This window comes from Manis pentadactyla, chromosome 2 (assembly GCF_030020395.1).
Source record: "Manis pentadactyla isolate mManPen7 chromosome 2, mManPen7.hap1, whole genome shotgun sequence".
NCBI lineage: Eukaryota > Metazoa > Chordata > Mammalia > Pholidota > Manidae > Manis > Manis pentadactyla.
Window position 1 is genome coordinate 131,886,813 of NC_080020.1, and position 11,912 is coordinate 131,898,724.

Below are 11,912 nucleotides of genomic sequence, written 5' to 3' on the forward strand. Positions count from 1 at the left end.
GATTTATAACTTTGAAATTTGGACATGTTGTATGGACATCTCCAACTGTGCTCCTGCACCAAGCCCCACAGATGCTGCAGGTTAATATGTATTTTAGTTGAAATTGGTAGTATAGAAAATGTATTTTATATTTTAATGTAGAAACTCATTGCTCCATGAGCATAGTCATATTAACTCAACAATGAATGGCTTTGCTATGTAAATTTGAATTCATTTCTAATAAGTTTATTTTTATTTTTAATGCCAAGTGAAATTATATTAAATTGGTTTGATTAAACAAATATAGAGACAAAAATTGTTTTCAATTCAAAAGCATCCTTAACATTGCTGTAGGTAAACATATATAATGCACCCTTTTTAAACATAACTTCTTTTATCTTTGTGCAATAGATCCTGATAAGAACAGTGTCTTTTCATTGTTTTTAGCATTAAAACAATAAGTAACTCTAACAAAAAAAGCCTATTATTCATGATCATATGATTACAGATGGAAAATTCTGTAATCATGACTGTCTCAATCAACAAGTGTTAATTGGTTTTTTTATACAGAACTCAGCCCTCTATTAGGCCCTTCAAGGATATGGGACAATTATAATGGGTGTTTCTTACATCCAAGAGCCATTGTGAATAAGATTAAAATTTGAGTTAATTCTTAAATCATCAGTTAGAATTATCAAACAAATAATAAATGTAAAGAATTGGTGGTACAACTTACCCCTTCCATAATCACATTGAGACAGGTGTTGATACTAATTTTAACAAAAAATGAAACAAAATGTCTCATTTTATATTCTTCTAAGATATGTCATTATCTGTAAGAATAAATTTGTACATTATATAAATTATATAATAATTCACAGATAACTTTTTTTTTAATTCTTATGAACTGGGATTTGCACCATTGGATACAAGATTCATTTTGGAAAATTAAATAAGTTTTGTTTCAAAAATCCTCTCCAATGACTAGATATATTAAACAAAGGACTTGGATTGCATTTTATATTGTTTTTACTTACCACAAGAGCAGTCTATTTATTACCCTTCTAAGTTCAATGTTCAATTGAAGATAAGCCTTGTGCTATGTATATCTTCTCTTAGTACATAAAAATTTAAGCAATTTTAACTTTTCTATGTATCAACATTGATCAGTGATGGTTGATAAGTTTTTATTCAGTGGCTGTTAATGGGAAGAACAATGAACCATTTCAAGCTTAGAACTTCTTTTTTTTATCATATAAGTGAGGTCTGAGGAAATTCACTGAAACAGAAAAAAACAATATGAACACCTATTATTTGCAACAAATTTGTATAACCTATGAGGATTTCAACTGCAGATGTACATTTACATTCTAATCCATACTAATGAGGACAGTTACTCATAGAAATTACTAGGTAGAATTTTAACTGATTTTTTTCATGAATGTTTGCAACTAAAAATTAGCATAAACCAATCTAAATTTATAGTCATTGCAAAGTATTACTGACTATTTGTATACATAGTCTTTCCACTTTGCATAGTAGCAATCCATAATGAAGTGGTGTTCATGGGATATGTACACCCTCTCTGGCAGGATGATTTTTTACTTTCTACAGAGGAATGTGGCAAATATGTTCTTAATTCAAAATGCTTCTGCCTTACCACTACCTGACTTAGAATGAGTAGGGTATAACAACAAATAGATTATCATTTAAAATGTCTAACTAGACAAATAACTCAGTTTTTGACAAAGGAATTCAGAGGAAGATGGTAAACAACAGAAACCTGTTGCTCATTCCATTGGACATAGTTAAGTGGTAGGAGAGAGAAACAAAATATCAATCTCTTAAGGTATTGTTCTTGCATTTAGAGATAAAAGAGTATCCTATGGGAATGCGTGGTCTGTCCATGTGGATCTCCTTGTAATTAAAACAGGTACTATAGTTTTTGCATCAGCAATATTCAACAAATTACTAATCATTGCAAGCACAGCATGTTACCTTGCTCATATCAAGTCTATCTTGATTAGAGGAAAGGTCTGGGACCACAAAATTTACATACAGCATGGTTGGCTTCCTTTGCAGGGAAAAAAGTCCATCTATAAGAACTATGCCAGACTCAGGAGTAAATCACCTTTTCTAGGCAATGTGTCATTAACTCAGAGCCCTGCATATGTTTTAGAATCGTATCCACATTGGATTTGATAACTATGGATAATTTCAACAATTAAAAGCATTGTATTTTTCCTCTCATATTCTGTTTGAGCACCTAAGTCATTTAGTGTACCTGAATTTATGTACGTATTTCCAGTTGTCAACTTAATGAAGTGGCACAACCAACATCAATTACATGTTTCTGGCAGTGGCTGCCAGTATGCAGTCTTTGAATTTTGAATTATTACTTTAGATGCCACTGTATCATTTCATTGCATGATAAGTATTCTTCTACACTTGTCAAGTTTCATGGAGTCACAGCTGAGTCTCTCACTGGTCTCTACCATTGTATTACAATATATAGAAAAGTCAGGTACAGAATATAGGTTGAGGGTCTTAGAAATACTAAATGCTACTACATGGAAATATATGTATTCATTACTTGTAAAGGCATGCATGAATACATACCAAAGGTCGTTTTGTTGTTTTTATTGTTTGCTTGTTCTCAAATCATAAATTCTATCTCACAATTGTACCTCACATATTAGTGGTAAATGAAAACATTTTTCTCTTAAGGATGTAGAAAACAATCATGTCCTATTTATTCCCTGATTATTTTTGACATTGCAGACTTTGTGCTGTAACTTTTATTTGGATATTCACATTTTCCATATATGTTAATTTTGTAAAACAGTAATTACCACATTTACGTAATTGGTAGCAGGTACCATGGCCATTTGGAAAAACAAAGATCAGAAGATTATATTAATGCCAAGTGCACATACCATGAAGATGTGTGACTCAAATGTCTCCCATCAACACAAGTCCACAATCCAGTATGATTATCATGGTATGTGTGGGCATACATGAGTGCATTAGTGTGTGTGTGTCTGTGAGTGTATGTTTTTGCCACCAGGATATAAGCTCTCAACTGTCTTGGAGATCTTTTCTTATCATTTTGGAATTCCCCCTGGTATCTTGGTAACAATATTTTGCCTTTGTGTCCTCAAACTGCATCTAGTATTAATAGGATTCTTTGTGTTTTGAGTTCAGAGACCCTTTGGCTCAGCAAAATGTACCTGGACCCATACACTTGATGTTACAAACATACTCAGAGCATCCACAGACTTCATTAGGTTCAAGTATGCAGTCCTCTAGTGGATCCACATAACCTCAGTTAATAAAAGAGTGCAAGTCAATGGAATTTGCATTTATTAGTTACAAATAGGTGGATAGACCAACAGCTCTAATGGTATCTGCTATGGGATAACAAAGAGGAAGTCTTCTAAATCAGGGAAGATGTTGCCATAGCCTATTTCTAAGTAAAAAATCAAACAGTATTTACCAGTTTCATTGAAAAAAATCGTACTCCCAGTATGTAATTTATATGATTATTTAAGTTGTCTAAGTGCCTAGAGCCAGGACTGTTTAGTGAAGTGGAAATTAAAAGACAAGTGAATCACCTATGAATCCTTCCAAGCCTCACCATTATTTTTGAGAATGGGTCAGAGATTATACTGAGGATTTCTAAGCAAGAAAAAAGCACATAGGTGGTTTCTGGATTCATTTACTAATCAGTAGAATCAATAATGGAAAAAAAAAGCTTACATAATGGTATCAGTCAAAGGCTAATACTATTCCAATTGTTAAATGTTAGAATTTTTAAAGGAAAAAATATAAGAATTTAAGAGGAATTTGTCCTTTTTACCTAGAGGGTGTTAGCCACCTGGAAATCACCTTTTAGTTGTCTTGTGGATAAATAAGCACCAGAGGCTTACATGTTCAGTGAATTACCTTCTCTTGTGGGAAACAGAGCCTTGTCTAAAAGACAGTGGTCCTCTGTGGAGCACAGTAAGCCAGAAGTTGGAGTGCAAAATTTTTCTCTTTTTTTTGATCGACATCAGCAAAGGGAAAGGGAATGAGGCCGGGTTGGGCAGATTGCAGTGCAGAACCAAGAAGGACTCTGCAAACCAAAAGGACGTTGGAGGAAATCTGCCCTTCATCTCTGCCCCACATCAGACCAAACTGGCCAAGCTTTCATAGCCTAGGGCAAGGAGGCTCTGTACCTGAAGGCAGCCCTAAAGGAGCAGACGGCTGGAGGCTGTCCTTGAGGGCACCCCGTGAAGGTTTGTGTAAAGCCTGAGGATCTCCATGGAGTGAGTGTCTTCATGCTTATCACACCAGACGAAGGTCAGCTATATTCATAATATCCTAAGCCTGGGAACAGCATAAATGCTCATCCACATTGGAGTGGATAAATATTATGTAGTGTATTTGTATAATGCGATATTATATAACAATGAAAATTGACACATATACATTTATGTAAGAACATGAATACATTTGACAAGCATTCTTTAGGAAAAGAGACACAAAGAATTTCTATGATTGTATTTATGTAAAATTCAACACTAAGAAAACATATCTATGATGCCATACTAATCAAAGAGGGACATCTATTTGGTAAGCACTTATTGCTTAAAAAAGAGAAAATAGATCTAGAGGTCTACAGTCACTTTTCTTTCATCCAAGCTGAACCTTCTGCTTACTTATAATCAATGCCCAAATTCTATCATCAACGACTTATTTACTCAACCAGTGGCTCAGTTTTATCACCAGCTTGGCTTTGGAGAAACTGAGAAGGATAGATAAAATAGAAAAATAGAAATAGTTATTTTACATTTAACTTTTGTTTTTATTGTTTCTTTTTTTTACTAGGTCAAATTTTCTTTGGAAGACAATAATAAAAAAATAAGCTTCATGAGAAAAAATATATAATAAGCTTTCGGGTGTAGTCCTGTTTAGTGAAATTCAGTGAATTATTGTTGAATATCTATCCTATGTCAAATAGTACAATTTAATAAGGTTGATAATTCATCATACATGGCTTGCATTTTCATTTTTGCATGGCATCTTATTTTCATTTTAGTGGATGATACAAATTATTTAAATTCAATTCAATGAATCTTGGGACAGTAGTATTAACCCCGTCCTCCCATTAGCATGTTAAAGGCCAGCTTGTCAAGCCTGGGGATGTGGCAATTAACTTTGACAATTAACTTTTAGGAATAATTGAGCTTGAGTGGGAGATGAATAAAAAAATTAATTTTAATGCTCAAAATCATTCAGCATTATTGTGGGATGCATAAATAACAGAAAATGTGTTATGTCTTAAACACGTGAAGTTTAGAAACGAGAATATCTTTTGAAATTTCTACCAGGTTGAAAATACTACACTAAAATTAAAATTACATTTGGGAAGCTGAGAATAAAGTGGGTGTGGAGAAAAGGAAAGAAAAATTTATTGCTATGAGAAATATGTCATTTCTCATAAGGAAATATTCCCATCACAGAAGTAATCTGGCTGCAACACTGCAGTGATTCACCTGACAGTAGTGAGTCATTATATTTTATTTTTCTCCCATCCCTAGAGACTGTACACATTATTGGTAATAGCAATAGGTTTATCCAAATGGAAACAAAAATCTAATTGGAATAATCCAATGCATACAAGTGTGCTTTAATGAGAAATACAATACAATATTTATTCAGACATCATGTCCTCCTCAAATATTTCAAATAAAATTTCTAAGAACACTTTCACCTCTTCTTACAATTATGATACTCTTTGACTCTGTAGAAAATGAAAGAGTAAAAAATTTCTCTTCTCAAACAGTAAAATTGAATTTTTCCTATGTTTCATTTTTCATAGTGTGTCATATTTTTTAAAAGAGAAAAGTATCACAAATTTTTTTGATGAAACTACTCAAATGTAAAGTTTTGCAATTTGTAAAACCCTCATGAGTTTTTGACAGCATGAAATATTGTTCATAAATTAAATGGAAATTATTACCCTGTGTGGTATGTAATTCATTTTATTCTGGGGCAAAATATGTGCAAATCAAATCATGCCAATGGAATGTGAAAAAAAAAGTGAAATTTGGGAATCATTTGACTTTTTTGGATGAATGCAGACAAAATATGAAGCATACGCAATCAAATTTTATAGTATTTAAGCACCAAAATTATTTATATTATTTGCTATTGAGTGGTTGGTGTGAAGTTTTAAATTTGTTGTTGTTTGTTCATTTTTTGTTGCCCTAGGACAATTGCCAGTGCTCATACTCCATCCACCAGAGATGTTCCTGAAAGAAAGAAATTATGTTTGTAAGAGGTGATATTCAAAGGGGCTCAATTTACTATTAAATTCATGGCTGGGGAAATACATGAACCCTCCTGAGTAGGGTTCTGATAAATACTGCCATGAAGAAAGTGTCCTAGGTCTGGACGATTTGGGTGCTTTTTTGCCTTTCTCTGACTCCCAATAAAATGATCAGTTCTAAAGAAATCTTGATCTGACTTACTTATTAAATTTACTCAGTAGCCAGTCAAGAGTGAATGTAACAGAAAAACTGACCTTTGAAACCAGGCAACTTCATGTCTCTCATATTACCATATGAAATTACAGAAGAAAGTTTGCTATGAGAAGTCATCATCATAAAAGGTGTCTGTGAAAACCCCACAGTTTTTAGTGGTCAAAGTTTAGATGTTTTCTCTCTAAGACAAAGATATCCATTCTTGCTACCTCTATTCAAAATTGTATTAGAAGTTGTAGCTAGAGTAATTAGGCAAGAAAATGAAGTAAGTTATGCATACTAGTCAGGAAGAAGTAAAATTATCTTTATTCACTAATGATATGAACTTGTACATAAAAAAATCCTACAGACTCAATTAAAAATTATTACCACTAATAAGTTCAACAAGATTGCAAGATACAAGAATAAAAAACAGTCTATTGAATTCCCATTAACTTGCATGATCAGTCCACAAATGAAATTACATTTCCATTTAAATAGTATCAACAATAAAATATTTAGGAAAAAAATCAACAAAGTCATGCATACTTACAATCTGAAAACTACAAAACATTTTTGAAGGAAATGTAATTAAATGTAAATAAATGTAAAGAATCTCAATCCCTATCAGAATTTCAATTTGTTTCTTTTTGGACATTGATGGCTGATCCTAATATTTTTTGGAACTATATACGATACTATCAAGAAAGTGAAAATACAACACACAGAATGGAAGAAAATATCTGCAAATCATATCTCTTATAAAAGATTCATATCTAGAATACATAAAAATTCTTACAAATCAATAATAAAAATACAAATAAATCAATTTGAAAAAGTGAACCAGCTATCTGATTAGATATACAAATATCCAAAAAGTGTATGATAAGATGTTCCACACCATTAGTCATCAGAGTGATAAAAATCAAGCCATAAAACATACCATTTCACTCCCATTTTGTATACATGTGTGTGTATAGGATGGTTTTATATCATGGTTATAATTATAAAATTATATAATTATTATTTTAAAAAATGAGACAGCAATAGGTATTGACTTGGCTGTGAAAAACCTGGAGCCTTCATACACTACTGGTAGGAATGTAAAATGGTACAGCTACTTTGGAAAATAATATGGTGGTTTCTCAGATGGTTCAATAAGAGTTATTACATGACCTAACAATTACACTCCTAGGTCTATTTTAAAGGGAGATGAAAACTTAAATCCATGCAAAAACTTACACATACAGTATTTATATACTTTATTATGGAAGACTTAGTCATAATAACCAAAAAGTGGAAACATTCCAAAATGTATCAGTTGATGAATGGATAAACAAATGTGATATATACATATAGTGCAGTATCATTTGGCCATAAAAGGAATGGGTTACTGGTATATGTTACAGCACAGATGAACCTTGAAAATCTTATGCTTCATGAAAATAGCTAGTCACAAAGAACACATATTACATGTTTCATTTTTATTAAATGTTCAGAACTGGAAAACTTAACAGCAACAGAAAATAAAGTAGGGGTTTATTAGGATCAGGGACCTGGGGATCTACAGTCATGGCTGAAGGGTGCTGGGTTTCTTTATGAGATAATAAAAATGTTTTTAATATTGACTGTGGTGATGGTTGCACATATCTATGAATATATCTAAAAATATTGAGTTGTATACTTTAAATGCGTGAATTATATGGTATGTGAACTATATCTCAATAACTATTCTAAAAGAGAAGTCATTATCGAGATTGGACTATAGTTAAGGCATTGCATTGGAAAACGCTATGATTAGGTGAAGGACATTATTAACAGAGTTCCAAATTCTCTCAAAACATCCCATTATTGGCAACATATCATTTTCACCCCCATTATTGTTACTAAAACTAAAACAACATTTATTTTTAAAGCCCTGCAATTATGCATACTGCTATAAACATTATCTGCAAAAACTCCCAGTGTTTTTGGTATCATTCAAAGGGAAATATAACATGCCATTCCTTAATCTTTGCTCAAACAGTCAAAAACAACCTAAAATTATGTGTTCAAAGTTATTAATTGCCTCGTGTTCAGGGCATTAAAAACTGGTATACTCAAAAGAGATAACTTAAGAAAGCTCAACCTAGGAACTTCTTTGTGGAGGTGAAATCCCAGGAACAGGCAGCAATAGCTGCTGAAACACCCAGGGGCTAACAATGCAGGAAGCCTCCAACATCACAACCTTGAAGAGGTGGGTATAGAAAATAGGGATCTCTGAATCTAGCGAGATTTATACCTTAAGAGTGGTGCATTAGGCTGGATCTGTTGGTTTAAGAAATGTATGGTGCCATTGTCAAAACTGAGTTTAGTAGGAAGTCAGTGACTAAAATGCCACAAACTCTCTTTCTTCCCTCTGTCTCTGACATCCTGTGAGTAACTCCTGCCATTTTCCAAAGACAATGGCAATCTTGAGGGGAAAGTGAACTGGGTTATATGGTTAAGGAACCAGCCTAGGAGCAGGGCAGAGCATGGTACAGAAAGGCAGAAAATGAGTTTATTGGCACAAATAGAGAATTACTAACAAAGGCATTCTCTCTATCTATATCCATCTCAATTAATTCCAAAATCTAAAGAGTGTAGGATGCATCTTGGCATGGAGGTAGTAGCTAAAATAATACTACTGTTCTGGAGCAGAAGATGCAGATCATGTAGATTTTTCACATGTTATTTTACTGAATACATAAAGGCTTTATGTGGCTTAGTTAATAGTTTTTTATTCTGTTAGAGTTTTGTTTTGTTTATGTTTTAAGGAACAGAAAAAAGTTATATTTTGAACAAGGGAAGATAGAATTAGACTTTGGAGTTCATCTATGAAATTCAGGTATTGATGCCATTCTGCTCTACTCTGGTTTGGAAAGACTTGGAGGTTAGAGAAGCACTGGACCCCAATGTGAGAAGGTACCAAGAAGTCTTTCTACACTCCTTGGATCAGAAGAATCCATCCAATGCCATAATCACTTCTTCCTGCTGATCAACCACTACTGACTCCCCAAGCAGATTTAACTCATTGAGAGAGCTCAAGTTTTGAAAAGTCTTATTTTTGGGTCAGAACATATTCATTTTGATCCTAACAATATCTTCAGGAAATGAGAACAAATCTAATCTTCCTTGATATGATGACATATAAGACCCTCATGATTTCCTCAACTCATAAATAACACCCCTGTTGAGGATTGGATTAAAGAAAGTGGTGTGAGAGGTGAGATAGAGACCTCCTCCTAAAGACACATATAATACAAAAATATAATTAATACAACTAATCCTGAAAGAACAACAGGAAAGAAGGCTACACCAGACTGCATACACCTGGAGAAAAGGGCAGACCTCACAGAACAGGATAACGTGCCAAAGCTGTGACCCAGTGGGACCCAAGACCTTCCCCCAGTCCAGCGCACTGGCAGGAGGAAGAGAAACAGCATGGAGGGAGTGGAGGCCTGGGACTGCTGAACATCTAGCCCTGGAGATCTGCTCTGGGAGCAAAACCTACATTGCATGGTGCTCTGGTGATTTAGTATGGTTAGAAAGTTAAGACAGGAGGAATACCTGGAGAGACGGAGATTCCAGCTTCTTATGGAAAACAGGGATTCATATCCGGCTGATCTGGGTGGGCAGGCTGAGAGACTTCCTAAAAGTGAGAGAGCTGCTAAAGGGGCAAGGATTGCACAGAGCTTACTGCTCAGGAGAAAGGACACGTAGACAAAATTGTCTGGATGCACTCTGCCTAGCAGGTTGGGAGTTTAAATAATCTTCAGGTGCTCCATCCCCTAGCTGGCTACACAGCTCCAAGACCTCCCACCATGATAGGCAGCCTACTGTGTCTTCCTCCTGGCTAGCCTGCATCTGGCTCAGGCTTGCAACCCAGCAACCCCTGCCCTGGTGTCAGACCAGCCAGATGGAATCCCTGGCTATGGCAGCTACAAACACAAAGCATAGAGGCTTACACCTGTGTGTTCAGCCTAATGGTTCTGGCAGTGGAGACAGGCATAGTAGCTGGGAAGAAGGAAACAGCTCTTTCCTCCCCCAAGCACCAACACCATTCCCCTGTGACCCCCAACATTGCTCCAAGGGCTGAGCAGCTCCAGAGAGTAAAGCTTCTGGGCACTAGAGAGCGCCAAAGACAAATTATGAAACATCAAAGGAACCTGGTTCAAAGCAAAATTATGAATACACCTGAGAAAGATTCAAATGCAATTGACCTCATGAATCTTCCTGAAAGAGATTTCAAAATAAAAATCATTAACATGCTCATGGAGGTACAGAAAAATATTCAAGAATTCAGGAATGAATTTAGGACTTAGATCCAATCATTAAAGAACACAATGGAGGGTATTAAAAGCAGATAGGATACAGTATAGGAGAAGATAAATGAAATAGAAATTAAGGAAGAGGATTACAGAGAAGGCGAGGCACAGAGAGAAAAAAGGATCTTTAAGAATTAAAGAATACTGAGAGAACTGTGTGACCAATCCAAATAGAACAATATTCTACTATAGGGGTACCAGAAGAAGAAGAAGTGAGAAAAAGAGATAGAAAGTGTCTTTGAGGAAGTAATTGCTGAAAACTTTCCCAATCTGGGGAAGAAGATAGTCTCTCAAGCCATGAAGGTACACAAATCTCCCAACACAAGGGACCCAAGGAAGACAACACCAAGATATATAATAAATAAAATTGCAAAGATCAAGGATAAGGACAGACTATTAAAAGCAGCCAGAGAGAGAAATAAGACCACATACAAAGGAAAACCCATCAAGCTATCATCAAACTTCTCAGCAGAAACCTTACAGGCCAGAAAGGAGGGGCATGATATACTTAATTTAATGAAGCAGAAGAGTCTCAAACCAAAAATACTTTATCTGGCAAGATTATCATTTAAATTTGAAGGAGGGACTAAACAGTTTCCAGATAAGCAAAAGCTGAGAGAATTTAGCTCCTACAAACCATCTCTACAGTGTATTTTGGAGGGACTGCTATGGATGGAATTGTCCCTAAGGTTTAATAGCTTTCACCAGAGGTAATAAAACCACAGTAGAGAAAGTAGAACAGTTAATTACTAAGCAAATGCAAAATTAAATCAACTACCCCCAAAGTCAATCAAGGGATAGAAAAAGAGTACAGAATACGATACCTAATATATAAAGAATGGAGGAGGTAGAAAAGGAGGGGGAAAAAAAGAGAACCTTTAGATTGTGGTTGTAATAGCATACTAAATGAGTTAAGTTAGACTCTTAGATAGTAAGGAAGTTAACTTGAACCTTTGGTAACTACGAGTCTAAAGCCTGCAATGGCAATAAATACATACATATTGATAATCACCCTAAATGTAAATAGACTGAATGCACCAATCAAAAGACACAGAGTCACTGAATGGACTAAAAAACAAGA